Genomic DNA, 15,298 nt, shown 5'->3' on the forward strand with positions numbered 1-15,298 from the left:
TGCATCTGCAGAACTGGGATTTGAGACAAATCCCTCTTTCCAAGAGGAGGCTCTAATTACTATCTGCATCACCTTCTAGGAAACTTCTCGGGTGAGTGGCTACCAGCAGAGAAATAATGTCTTTGTGTCAGCCTCCTGGTGAGGACCATCAAAAGGGGTGCTAGACTTACCTGGGTCTTGGTAATTCTACTTTTTCTTGGAGTCCAGGCATCAAGTGATTTGGGATGAAGGGCCATTTTTCCAATCAAAGGACATTTCACCTTGGTAGTATCCCCAAATTCCATCCCCTGGACATTGGGTTTTTGTGGGGTTTTTTTTTTTTTTTTTTTTTTTTTTACCTAATATGAACCTTCTCTTCCTTCTTACAGGTTTCAAACATTCTTCAATAGCAACCAGAGATACTTTGAAATGATTGTTTCAGACCTTCCTGACGGACTGTCAACACAGAAGTGATAGTTGACCAGATACTCTTCTGCTGAATACTTTCAGTGCACCCTGGGATTTAAAAGAAGCTTTTACCCAAAGGTCTGATACTTTGTGGCTACAGCGTATCACTGGACCTACTCTGTCCTTAATGACTTGTTTCCTCTTTCTGTGAAACGGGGATAGCATTGAGCATGACTCCACTTATTTATCATGGAAAGACTCAAACTCCAGTTCTGCCAGCTAGTCATCTTGGGACTTTAAAATATTTGCCAAAATGTGTCACCCTCAGATTACTCAGCTGTGAAATCGGTATAATACCACTTTAGAGCAGCGTTTCTGTAAAACATGAATGAAGTACCTATGTGAAAGCAATTTTCCCAGGAATCTTTCTTCAGTGTTTGCCCCTTCCTTTCTCATGGTTGAAAACTCTGAAAGAATTTTTAAAAAGTATTTAGAAGGAAATATATACATAGATATACTTAAGGCCAATTTACAAAGTAAAAAGGAACAAGAAGCGAGAACACCCTTGTCATTTAGTCTGGGCTTGTCCACTAGACACATGTGGCTATTTAAATTTAAATTAATTAAAATTCAATAAAATATAAACTGCAGTGCCTCTTTCACGGTGGCCACAAGTCAAGTGTCCAGTGGCTGCATACGTATGGTGGCTCTCATATTGGCCAGCACAGATAGAGAGCATCTCCATCATCACAGAAAGTCCTCCTGGGCAGGGCTGGTAGCATTCTTATAGTAACCAGCTTTTTCATACTGATGAGAACAAGCTTCCTAAAGCAAAATCCATATTTCCATTTGCCTTTGCATCATCTTCTTCTAATGCCATTGCCTTTAAGACACACAGCATATCCAAGCAAATCTCACCACGTGCACAGACATGTGCCTACCTCCTTCCAGCTGGCCTTGCATACGTGTCCTCTGATGGGCTCCCAGTCTTGCAAGCTCAGCACGAACAAGAGCTGCAAGCGCATCTTGGGTGCAAATTGAGCTCTGATCATGTCCTGGATGTTGGTCCCCATATGTCTTTGTGCCAAGCACAAGATCCAACTGCACTATTCAGTAGGAGATGAGGTGAATTGAAAGCAGATAAGGCTGCCTACTCTGCCTGCTTTCCAAGAACTGAGTCTGAAAGAGGAATTTTATTTTCTTGGTGGGGTAGAGGAGATGCTCATTGTTGTCTGTAATATGAGTGAGGAAGCTGGATAAAAAGACTCTAAGAAAAATTAGTTTTGGTGAAAATAGAAACAGACATTTCCTAAATCTTAAATTGCTTTGGTTTCTGGCTGTCATATTAATGGAAGGACATTTGATAGTCATTTTCCATGGGAGTAGCTGATGTCCCTAGTATCCAGCACTGTAGGGTTCCCCATGACACCCCTCCCCACAGGGCAGAGAGCACATACTTATCCAATCACTCTCATATTCTATGATCCAAATAGAGCAGAAGAAGTTTCTAGGAGGGGTTAAAATGTACACTTGAATGACTCCAGCCAACTCCAGCCCAGAGAGGAGCACAAGTTGGCGTGATGGGGGTGGGGAAGCATGAAATAAGTCAAGGTTAATTCAGCATGTGAAGGAACTGTGAATTGTTCATTTTTTGACCCTGTACCAGGTAGTTCTTACCGTGGTCTGTTATGTCTCTTTGGGGGCAGGGCAGTCACACAGGCTCCTCAGTCATCCTTTTGACATATGCTCTTTCCTTCAGTTGGAAGCAGTGGGGTCGCTTGTGGAGGGCTCCGGTGGGAGGGCAGGCTGGGAAATGCCTTTTAGAAGTACCCACATGTGGCACTGCCAAGAGGAGGAAGGGAGCGGTCACTTAGCACTTCATTCCCACTTGAGCTCAGCGACTGGGAAGGAGAAGAGAGCTGGAAAGCACGAAGTGAGAAAAGCATCTTGGCTTGGAGGAGTGTGGGAAGGAGGAAGGAGCTTCCTAAAGGATGCGTAGTTTGGTTTCTTTAAGTCATTAGAGCTCTCTGTCTTCAAATGACATTACTAAGCAGAAATTCATCTGAAAAAGAATGAAAAAAATAGGGACCAAGCTTTATTGATTTGAAGAAGTAGGGAGCCCTGTGGAAAGGGTCTGTCTAGTGTCTATTACAAGGAATCGGGACTGTTGACCTCAGCTAAGCTGTTCTCCTGTGTGAGAGGCTATTTCTCACATCCCACCACACTGTGAAGTGAGTGTCACAAAGTCTGCCAAGCAGTTTCTGGCTTGCAGACTGCTTTTGGCTGGCATTTTATTTAGCTTGTGACATTCTTGGCTGTTCTTATTCTGGTGGGCATTGACACTGCCCAGATCTGCTGAATTTAAAGTCCTCTTCAGAACCCCCTTTGTTCTCAATACAGTTTCAGGGCCCCTATTTCTGACCTGGTTGCAGGTCTGTACATGTAAAGATCGCAGCCTCATGAATTGTGGCCACATTTACAGTGGGTCCCCAGGCAAGACTAGAGGTAAACCTTTCAGAAGGAGGAACGGAGGGGTGAGGAGTGTCCATATGCAAAATGTGCTTGGCAAGCTGTAGAATTTAATTTAGAATTAATTTCGTTGCTAGTTGAAACTAACTCAAAAGCTATTCAGAGATCACAAACTCACATGCTATTCAGAGGCCCAGGTAGATGTAAATGAGTGAAGTAAATGAATGAAACTAGAAGCTAAGCAACAGGAAGTGACAGGGACAGTTATGGCTCCTTAAGGAGGGAAGCTATACTCAGCTCCAGCATGCCAGCATACAGGAATGCCTACACTCCTACACCCCAACTCCCAATATTCCCAGACTTGCTAGATTTTCAAGACAATCTAGGAATCCCTGTTTTTATGAAATGTTTTGATTTTTTTTTTTTTTTTGTATGGGGATCAAACTCAGGACTTTGCACTTGCAAGGTAGGCGCAGCACCACTGAGCTAAATCCCTGGCCCTGAAATGTTTTGATTTTTAAAAATGTTGGCCCAGAGTGAGTAGTCTGGCCCAGCAAATAACATCTATGGGCCAGATAAAACCAGGACACCAGTTTGTAAACCATGGTTTGAAGTCATTTATGACAAGGCTGGTTCTAGCACACCAATTTGCCAAAGTAATCCTGAATTCCTGGCTCTCATGGTCTTAAAATCCCCCTAAATGGCATTGGTATCAGACAAGGCCCGGGCAGGGGAGGAGGTGAGACACTACACTTTTCCATTTTGCTAAGTGGCTCTTTCCAACACTAGGCTGTAGAGTTCCCAAGCCTATTCCAGGCATGGTCTGGGCCTTCTTGGAGATTGGAAACTGTGCTCTCACTCCTTTTTCAGCTAATTGCTTTAATGCATCCTGAATGTAGCTAGGCTGCTGCCCCTAACCACTGGGTTATCATTTATTCACAGGCCTGAAGTCCCTTAAGCAGCCTCCTGCTGGCCCTCACTCTGTGGGGGATTAATGTAGTCTGGTTGGTGAGTCAAAAAGAAAGATGACATCATTTTCGTTTCAGGATGAGGATGTGCGTCTGTGTCTGTAGGGGTAAGAGAGTGCAAAGAGAGGAAAACCAAAGCTGCTTCTCCCCGCAAGTAACATAGGGGCCCCTCCCTCTCCTCTTCCATACTCAATCCAATCTGGCTTCTCCCAAGGGAATTATTAATGTGGGACACCGCCTGGCTTCTCCCCTTCTGTCTTCTTGTATAACTCCACCTAATTAATTTACTTTAACAAGAGGAATCTTTTTCTGTCTCTTTCAATCTTTGTCATTCAGTTTAGTTTTCTCTTAATTCACACCCAAGTTGCACAACCACCCTCATAATCTCGTTCTGAGCTGTATCTGCAGGAAGCTCAGTGTACAAAGTCTTTGATTTTACATCATCAGATCCACTGTCATAAACAAGGGGGAAAGAATCTGAGTTAGAGAGTTATGAAATGAGAATAAGGGTTGGAGAAGCAGGTAAAGGAGAGAATTCATATTCTATCTGGTTCCATTAGTGAAAGGAACGTGAAAGAACACTTCATGTGATGGAAGTGCGACAATCTGAACAGATTTACACATGCGGTTTTTTTTGTTTGTTCGTTTGTTTTTGTTTTTTATTAAGTTTATTGTATGTTTTAGGTATACAGTATGATGACGTTCATCATTGGGAATTTGTGCCTTTATATGGTATATCTTGTTTCTTATTTTTTTTTTCCCATTCCCTGCCCTCCCTTCAACCCCTCCACCCCTCCCTATTTACAAAGACTCTTTCCATTTTTTCCTTTTCTCATATTTTTTCCTTTCCTTTCTTTCCTCATGTGTATACTCTTAAAGTGAAATACATGTGTTTTTAAAAGCTCCACTGCACTGAGTTTGTCAAAAGACTAAATTACCACAAACTGAATTTCAAGATCTGAATTGGCTTTTATTTATTTGCAGTTCTAGAATCAGGCAACATCTCAGTCTATAAGGTAGAATGAATGTTCCAATATGCTGAGCAGAAGAGGTTGGCTGTATAGGCAGAAAAGAGCCGAGGAAAGCAAAGTCGAAGATCAAAGCGATATTGGTCATTTCAAAATTACTTTCCTTGTAAAACATTAAAGGAACGGGGACTTCTTTACCATGCTGGTTAAAATGGCCTTTTAGGGGGATTTGGCTATCGCTCTGTTTCCTGATTTCTTGGAAGATCAAATATAAACAACTTAGATTAGCTTGTGGTTTGGAACTTCAGCACGAACGACCTATTTTGGTTTGCTGTGTTGGACCTTGTATAGGAGCTCAGTCCAAACCACTGGCCTACTATATACTGCATTTTATTTAACACGTTCATTTACTACCACAGAATGGTTACATAAATACCTACTCGTTTTTTTGTTGTTTTTGGTACTAGAGATTGAACCCAAGACTTTTGCATTGTGCTATATTCTCAGCCCTTTTTATTTTTTAAATTTTTGGGTCAGGGTCTCCCAAAGTTTCCCAGGCTGGGCTTGAACTTTTGATCCTACTGCCTCAGCCTCCCAGAGTGCTAGGATTACAGCTGCGTGCTACTACACCTGGTTAAGAGTGCCTACCCTTGAACAACCACTTGGTTAAATCTTGTGTCTCCCTTCAATGTGTGAATAGAAAAGCCAACCAAAATATGGCACTTGTTTCTGGTTAGACCACATTAAAAAACTAATACCCTCTTCCCAGAAAGCCTGAAGCTGTAGCATTGCTGTTTTGTGTGACACATGGTCAGCATGCAGGAGCTGAAGGCTGTTCTTACAGGGCAAACAAAGGACAGGACGTACAAAGGTGAGAGTTGAAGAAACCAGCCTCAGTCAGACTTCTCCGGTCCTCATCAGCTCCAGGAAGGTGTGGGGACGCCTTCCCACGTAAACGCGCCTGGTGGACCTTCCCAGGTCGCTCCTTACAGCTTCCTTAACTCTTGCCTGGTGCCGCAGGGGACTTTCTTTCTGAACACTGCCAATGCTTGTCTTTCAAGAGCTCTGCCACCATCACCACTCCCCTGAAAAGTAAAAAGAGGACTTGTGCAAACAAGTGCTGTCCAGCTCATTTAAATGAGGGTGGAGGGGGAGGAGTCAGGAGCTGCCAATGAAAGTACCGCAGTGTGGAAATCGACCCAGCTCAGGTGTCAGGGCTTTCATTTCTCTGCCGAGAGCCTCCCTCTGCCTCTGGACTGTGTTTGAGAAACTGGAGCATGGCTTCAGCCACCGCGTGCAGAAGGAGCACGGTGAATAAAAGGGAGGTTACCTGGGAGCACTGGTTAAAAATGAACCCCGCCGCGGGGCAAAGCGGTGAGATACCATTATCACTTACTAAGGAGGTCTGGTAAAACCTTAAAACACAGGCAAACCCCTCTCCTTCTTAAGACCTGAGGCCTTTTAAACTCAGCTTTCCCGGATTGGAGGACTGGAAAGCACGATGACTTTTTGGGGTAACTCCTTTTTTTCCTTCCTTCCTTGCTCCTTCCCTCCCTCCCTCTCTCCCTTCCCCTTTCCCCCCTCCCTCCTTTTTAATACCCTGAACTATCTAGCTACTTTTTTAGCTAGTGAATCAAAATTTCACCACATATAAATTTTGGGATAATAGTAACTTGGATTACAGTCGTCCCTTCTTATCCACAGTTTCTCTTTCCAAAGTTTTAGTTACCTGAGGTCAACTGTAGTCCCAAAATATAAAGAGGAAAATTCCAGAAATAAACAATTCACAAATTTTAAACTGCATGATGACCTGAGTGGCATGATTAAATGTCACACCATCCTGCTGGGTCCCAGGAGGACATGAATCATCTGCTGTCCAGCACATCTATACTGTGCCATATGTAAATATCAGAGAGAACATAGCATATGTTCAATACAATCCAGGGCTACAGCCATCCACTGAGAGTCTTGGAACTACTTTATGTTCAGATTCATGTGCATATGGAAAATGAAAAATATATTTTGCTCTGGTGCATTTCTTCTGCAATATACTTCTGTAATAATAATTGCTACTGCTTATTGAGCACTTAGTATGCACCAAGCATTGTACTAAGAGGTTTGTATATGTTAGCTCATTTGGTGCAATTGCTAAAACTGGGGGGAAGTAGAACATCTGTCTCCTGAATTCCAGTAATTCTTTATTAATGGATTCCTTCATAGATAGGATTATGCCTCTATGTCTAGTCTAAGCCCAAATGATGACTATTGCCAAAGATAAAGTTATTTCATTGCATAATATTATTCTCATTCTGAGGGAAGAAAGAAATATATTTTCCAAACAGTGAATCTATGCCCATTTTGGGAAGTTCATTCTCAAGAGACTTGGATGTCTTAAGTGAATTAAATTATTTGCTTCCAAAGCTTGGTCTTGGATAAGCTATTCAGTCTGTAAGATGGGATATAGTGGCTTCACATAAAGGCCTTAGAACATGGTGTCTTCTAAGTTCTCAATGAACGACAGTGTTGTTTTTTGTTTTTTGGGTTTTTTTGGTACTAGGGATTGAACTTGGGTCCTTGTGCTTGTGAGGCAGGCGCCGGAACCACTGAGCTAAATCCCTGGCCCCAAATGACAGTTTTATGATCCTCCTCATGACTAAATTGTCACCACACCCTGAAAAAGATATTTTCATCCCCATTTTACTGATGGAGAAACTGAGGCAAAAGATTTCAACAACTTGGCCAACATCATATAGCAGGTCAGTAATGGAGGTGAATTTTAACTCTAGGTCATTCTCAATCCAGACTTTACAACTAAAATTTGTGTTTGCTTTTCATTATAGAAAATATCCGAGTATGGCCATACAGAATATAACCTCTGTCTTCTGAAGGGTAACTGAGCTGTAAAACAAACATAAAATGTCCTGAAGACTGAATGTGTGTCACATGAGAAGCATTTTCAATCCCTCTGGTAGAGAGAAAGTTCTTAATTACCATGTGCCACTGCTGTTAACCTCTGCAAATAAGTCTAATTATCACAGATTAATGAACAGAGCTTAGGCACATCTAAAGGGGCTTTGGTGAGGGGTTTTCATTTCTGCATTTCATTATCTCCATAAATGCTGCTGTTCCCCATATTCACAGTTATGGGATTTTTATTATTTTTTTAGCGGTGCTCTGTGAAATAACAACAACAGAGCCTGTGAAACAGGTCAGGGCAGGAATTGCTCTCCAGGAAATCTTTAGGAGGTCTGTAAGTTGGGTGGCTGCTGCCTTGCTGTTTACTGATGAATCATGCCACTTTGGTTCATAGGGAGTGAAGCTTAGACGGTCGCCAAGGAAACAGGCTGAGATTTTGGAAATATCTGAAACCACAGAGAAATTTCCAGGAAAAATCAATGTCTTAGTCAAGAGTCAGGTTAACCTTATCTGCATCAGAGTGAGTTACAACAATGCAAACCTGGCTTACATTATTTGTTCCTGTCTGCATTAAGACTGAAACACACACAATTACCATGCTGTGGTTCTTAGAGACTAGTCTATGGGAGCAGAAGAAACCATATTCTCTGTACACATCCTGAGATGTGGCCATCTTGCTGGTTAGGAGCAGAGCTGTACCCGGCAGCCATCTTTGACTCTGCCTGTGAGCTCAGAGACAGATCTCCCGTGAGGATCTTGGAAATTCCAATGTCACATTGTGGGAAGACAACGAGCCCCCAGTTAGCAAAGAGCTTCGATCACACAGGGGCTGGGACCCGACGAAGATCTTGGGCACAGTGCACCGGACACGTTTCATTAATAAATGATTAGATTTCCAAATCTTGTCAGTAGAAATTATGATCACAGAATTAATGAAATAAATAATGAAACATTGCCAGTGTTTCAAGCTGGTTTTCAGAGCTGAGTAGATCTCTGCCTTTGTTAGAATTTGTGGCTGTCTCTCTGATCAACTCCTGGGGAGTTCATGGAATGATTTTTCTGCTTCCAACACCCGCCTTCAGCTTTTAGGTTCGCCTTTTTTTTTTTAAACTTGACTTTTCATATCATTTTGTACTTCAAACACAAAGGTTCCCCAGGATAATTTCAGATAAAGAAACCCAACAGAGTGAATAATCTGCAATAAAGAATATCTGAATTGTGCTCACTTCGGCAGCACATATACTAAGAATATCTGAATTGTACTTTGAGAAACAACCCATATGACACTGGGTTTCAAAAGGGGTAGGGGAGGAATTTTGCTCACAAATAAACACAAAAAATGTTCACAGTGTTATTCCAACATCTCCATTCTGCACAAAGTGGAAACATTTCCTGATCCAGAAGCAAACCAAGATGCCACCCAGTGAAAATCAGCCAGCAGGCAGATACAGCATATGCCCAGGACATCAGTGGTTCAGGGATAGTTCACATTTCTTTTTATTACAAAGAAAAAAAAAGATTTTTCATATTTCAAAGAAAGTGTCAAAATAATCTTGGAGAAGTCAGAATTCTTATTAAAGAAATCAAAACTTCTTTTTTTTACTAAATATATTTTAATTTGAATTTCTATCAAGCATGGAAGGGGATGAAGCCTCAGTATGTGTTCGCTCTATTGTCCTGGTAATACATGAATTTCTTCCTTGACCCATTCGAGTCATAAGACAGCGTGGCCATTATTTATAATCCTGACATTTGGGGCCGTCTTTCAGAGGAAAGCATAATACTGACAATAAAAATGGATGTCCAGTTCTCTCCCTCTATATCCCCACCTAGCACACAGACAGACAGACAGACAGACACACACACACACACACAATTTCTTCAAAATCAGTGAGTCCAGAGTTAGAGTCATAATGGCTTGTTTGCTCCTGGATTTACCATTCTGGGAGCTGCCATTGTGACTACTGGGCAAGTTACAAAGGAACCAAGTTCAAATCCATCTAATTAAAAAATTCAATTAAAAACATACCTTTGAATACAATTAGTATGTCAATAAAATTTTAAAATAATTTTTAAAATGTACCTTTGAGCCAGGCATGGTAGTCCATTCCTGTAATCTCAGCATTCTGGGAGGCTGAGGCAAGAGGACAGCAAGTCCCCCAGCCTGGGCAGTTAAGTGATTTTGCAAGACTCTGTCTCAAAATAAGAAATAAAAGAAGGACTGGAGATGTAGCTCAGTGCAAAGGGCCTGGGTCCAATCCCAGTATCACAAACACACATAAACAAAAACGTTGAGTATCCTTACCTTTTCTAGTTTCATCTCATAGCAGGACATCAATTTCACAGGTAAAATACTGTAGATGTTTCCAATTTACAGAGTTCAGATTGTTTTTTCTGAGTCAAGATACATTTCTTGTAGAAAAAACTTGAAAAAGTAGGATTTTTTAAATTGGCAAAGTAAAAATAATGCCAAAATTATAAGGATCAGAACAAAACAATGACCCTTCTCTCCTTTAGACTTAGAGAAAAGTCATAACGGCCTGTCTAGAAATGGATACTCTTGTTTTGTTCAATAATTTTATGATACATCTTTTGACTTATATCTTAGAACTAGCTAGCTTTCTAATAAGAGTTTAAACATAATTGGTTCTACCATCCATGGTGAGAATTAGATTTCGTTTTTATCAAATGATCATAGTATTTCCTTAATTCTGACCTGCACAGTTTTTTCACATTTTGTCAATTCAGAAATGAGGAAGCAGACTGAAATTCCCATAAGCCCGGCAGCAGTTGTGATGTAGTTGTCAGTACTACACACAGGTACGGAAACTTTCAGAATGGGTACCAGCCACTCCAATAGCAGGCAACAGAAGCCCTGTGTCACCAATGCTCCTAATGACACAGATAAGTTGAGTAGCAAAATGCAGATGTTGTTGATAAAGGGTCAAAACTAAAGCAGAAATCACTACTTACAAAACTGCAGTCTAAGTTTTACAAAGAATGTAAACTGTATGCACCATGACGTGCACAGCAAATTCGGTTTAAAGATTTTGGACACCAGCCCCATATGTTCCAAAATAAGACCATTGACTCACAGAAGCTCTTCTCATTTCACATTCTGACCTATCTCTCTCCCAACCTCTCTTAATAATTGCTCAAAACCACCTTGTGACTATGCCCACACCTGGTGGAAAAAGTGACAAGTACCCCTCTCTAACCTCCCTTTTTGAGAATGCTGCAATTCTGCCAACGTGCTGCTTTCTCTTGCTCAGCAAGTTTCATAAAGCCAGTTTTGTGTGATCAGCAGAGTTCCCTGGTGGTCTTGGTGCAGAGCTTTGATAACTCAAAAAGAAATTCAAGAGAATCGGGCTCTAATGCTAAGTAGCTTTAGGAATATATTAAATTATTTAACTTACATTTCCTTCTTAACATTGCACCAGGATGATATAACATAAAATCCACATCTATTAAGTTTGAAGAAGTTTTGCAAAAGTACAAATGAAGAACTATAAGAAAGCATTGTGTTATATTGGCAATGATTTTTCTTTCTTAGTGATACATAAAACAATGATGTTATCATACAATTGCTAGCATTTTGCATTTACTAAGATTTGGTAATAGTCTCCAGCTAACTTGACTCTAACCATGCAGTGTGTTCAGTGCCTCACCTGCACTAACTCCTTTACTTCCACCACTTTACTGGGTGGTAGGTCCTATTGTCACTCTTCATGTAGATGTGCTAACAGAAGTGTGGGGAATCCATGGTTGCCTTAAATTATACTAAATAGTAGAAGAGTTTGGGTTCAGATCCAGGGAGTCTAACTCCACTAAGCTAGACTAGGAGGGGAGAAATGGTGTTTACAACACCATTTTCTTAAAACCAGAAAAAAAGCATTAATTAGAGTGATAGTACTTGCATAAGGCATGTACTGAGTTTTAGATTTGGGCTTTAAAAAGTAATATATCTAGATGTTCTTCAGTGCTCACACCAGTGAAGTTGTTTTCCCTAGGTATTTAAGGAAAGGTGATTCAGAACCTAAAATATAGGTCTCTTTATTTCTTCCAGGAAAGAGTCCCTAGGTGTTCAAAGCCATACATCAGAGTTAAAAAACAAGCAACCAAATAAAAACAGACTCATCACTCAAGTCATCCATTTAAGTCACTGCTTGACAGCTGTTCTGGGAATGGCTGTTGCCAGGGGTTACTGGAGGGCACTCTATCACAGCCTTACTCATTGCATCCAGCTGGGCTGCTGTCTCTCTGGAGAGGCGACCCTGCCTGTCCTCATTCAAGCCCCACTTTTGTGGTTCATATGAAAGATTTTTTTCTCTTTTGCAAAAGAAATAAAATAATAATATGCTAAAAATTCCCTAGATGTTGCTAGGGTACTCTCTGTTTTTGATACTTTTCTTATCCTCAGTTTTCCCTCACAGATCACAAGACCAACATTACTTTTTTATAAACCTCCACACAGGGCTGCAACCTGCTGCCTTCTACAGGTGGGGCCTGTGACAGGTATTACTCATCCATGAATGTGCCAATGGAGACATCAAATAAGTCACACATTCCTAACTGGGTCTTCTAGGTAATAACCTACCACAGAGTACACTCAGAACTTTGTTTGATTTTCTTTTTATTTTTCTTTTCTTTTAAAGTCTCCTCTTTTATCTGGTCAGTGCACTCACATACTCCTTTTGACCAAGAAATTTGACTAGGATACACTAATGTGGCGTCCAGCCCCTCCTTCCCTCTCTCTCTCTCTTATTTATTTTTTTGGGTACCAGGGATCGAACTTGGGACCTTGAGCTTGCGAGGCAGGTGGCGAAACCACTGAGCTAAATCCCTGGCCCCTCCTTTCCTCTTTTCACACACTGGGGGTTCAGAAATCTGCTCAACTCCCATTTTACCTCCAATTTTATGGGGTTTTTTTTTTTTTTGGTACCAAACTCTGGTCCTTGTGCTTGCGAGGCAGGCGGCAGAACCACTGAGCTAAATTTCTGGCCCTCCACCTTTATGTTTTAAAAAGTAGGGGCTTAAGGTAGAGCATCTTTTACAGCACTATTTACTGGAGACATACATGCAAATTACAAACTTCACATGTGATCTATTATGCTAGTTGCATTTTAATATTTCTGAGTCCTAAAAGCTTCAAAGTCATGCAATCTATTTATCACCTATTACGTTAAAAAAAAGATTATTCATGGAAAGCACTTTGAGATTCTAGGCTGAGATTTCAGCCCGCCTTTCTTGCAGGTATCACATACAATTTAAGAAATCATAGCTTCCACTGATGCTCCGAGTCAAATCAGGTCTTATCAAACTTGCTGTTGGATTCTCTGACATTTTATTAAAAGGAATTTGTTACCCACTCTACTTCTTTTCTATTTGCATTTCTTCCCATCACCTGCTCTCCAGCCATTACTTTCTAGTCAGAACATGCCCCTTTTCTAGGTTTGCTTATAGATTATTAAGAAAAAAGGTGTAACCGCACAGGGAGGATTAAGGTAGACACAGCTGGTGGCAACAAAAACAGAGGGAGATGAAAGAGTATTGAGCATATCTGAATGGAAGGCAGGTGGGTCTTTCTCATGACTCACCCTTGACCTTTAGCCCCCCAAACCATGCCCACAGCAAGTAAACAGCTTTTCAAAGCAGACTACCTTCCGGGACTCTTCATACATTTTCGTTTTAATCTCTCTGCAAAGTGTTTAAAAAAAAAAAAAAAGAACAAATGTGCTTATGAAGAGAAGAGAAATGCTACTGAAAATTTGAATTTAAAATAACATAGAATCACTCTATGTTCCCTAACACATAGAGGGTCGTAAATTGCTTATAGGTTGATGGAAATTAAAAAGAAAGGAAGTGATTTTCAGGTCTCCAGTGAATGTTTTATCATCTCTGCATCATCCCAAGTGGTTACAAAGGCTTTTGGAAATATTGCCTCAAGACATTTCAAGTGTTTTAATTTCTTTGTTGTATTTTGTGGATTATCCACTATGAGCATATATTACTTCTATAATTAAAAAAGACACTACTCCAAAAATGGAATTATGGTAGAAATTTTAAAATATGAAAATACCACCCAGTGAGTTATTTTTATAAATGCCTGGGATAAAAGAAGTAGCTTCTTAAAGTTGAACTGTTTAATAATGTAGATAAATTGCCATATGCCTAAGAAATATTTTCAGATATAAAAGGTAGGTTAAAAATGAACTTAAATTTTTCTTTATTATAAAGTTATTATGCTGTCTGAAAGCATATAACACCTTTCCCTTTGTGTCACACATCCCAAATAGAACATTTTTCTACCTACATAACTTTATGTATTTATTTATTTTTTGGTACCGGGGATCAAACTTGGGTCCTTGCGCTTGCGCAGCAGGCGGTGAAACCACGGAGCTAAATCTCCAGCCCACTACCTATATAACTTTAGTGTACAAGTTGCAAGCAATTTTTGTTAATAGTCACACTCTGCTGTACGAAAAGGAACATGAGACTACACAATTTGACCTACTAAATCTAATCTCAGTCTTAGTGGCTGCTTCCTAATTAATGGGGTTTTTGAATCAGGATATACCAGAATGACAGTTGGACAGAGACAAGTAATCACCCTGCCATCTCATTTTCAGTGATTCTATTTTGTCTGACAGCACCCCACTTTTTAAATTTAAAGTTCCAGTGAGTTAAATATTGAAAATATGGATAAGATTATTAACTAAGATTAACTAGTTCTCAAGGTCAGTATGGAGAGAAGGGAAAACAATCCAATTCCCTGGTTCCCTGGTTGTGTGAAAATAACTTTAAACAATCATGTTGCCTAGTACATGTACAATGGAAGGGGAAATCTATCAAACAAAACAATACAGTTTACCTCAGTTAAGCCAACTGATTCAAAACATAATACAGAAATGTGTTCTAAGGTTAGTTACACTAAATCCTAAATATCCAGCTTTTTACAGATTTGAAAATCAAATTGCTTTATGGTCAGAGGAGCATTTAATACAGTGTGACCAGTTTAAAGTTAACATTTTGTATTCTGGATGATTAATGGCATCATATTGTATTTCAATTACTACAAGATACTTCTCTATAATAAACGATAGGAATAATATTCACATTAAGTCAATAAAAAGCGTCTTCAAAGTGTGATGTATAAGCGCCATTATTATACTATAAGTTCATCACATCATACAATGAATTATCAACAGTATAACAGAAAATCTCTATATGAAGGCATATATTTTCATCTCAGTGCACAGGGATTTTGGCAGATCACCCTCATTAGTATTAATAGGAGTCAAGTGAAAATCCTCACACACATTAGCTAGAAGACTGCTCCCTCTTCCCCTGCCTAAGTATGCTCTCTCCAATCTTCAATTTAGCAGGTTCTGGTATGAAAAACCAATGTATTTGTCGGGGCATTCAAATCCAAAAGGAAATAAATGTAGCAAGCGACTTAACTATTTACATTTCAGAAAACCAACACTTGGGGAAAACACATGTCAAAGATTAGGGGCTGCCCCTTGAGAGAGTGAATTTGGACACCATGGAACTTACAGGATCTTCTGAATGATAAATTCCCAGAAGATC

General features: G+C 40.2%; 1 long non-coding RNA gene across 1 annotated transcript; it reads right to left on the reverse strand.

The window, feature by feature from the left end:
* Positions 1-7,823: 7,823 nt before the first annotated feature.
* LOC147829373 (uncharacterized) lies at positions 7,824-10,129 on the reverse strand. Its single transcript, XR_015449126.1, has 3 exons — positions 10,014-10,129; positions 9,792-9,900; positions 7,824-8,154 (listed from the first exon to the last, which is right to left on the reverse strand). It is a non-coding gene; the product is annotated as an uncharacterized LOC147829373 (long non-coding RNA).
* Positions 10,130-15,298: the final 5,169 nt, after the last annotated feature.

Source organism: Heterocephalus glaber, unplaced genomic scaffold (genome assembly GCF_053883595.1).
Source record: "Heterocephalus glaber isolate CG9 unplaced genomic scaffold, H.glaber_assembly_v1.0 deba00000621, whole genome shotgun sequence".
NCBI lineage: Eukaryota > Metazoa > Chordata > Mammalia > Rodentia > Bathyergidae > Heterocephalus > Heterocephalus glaber.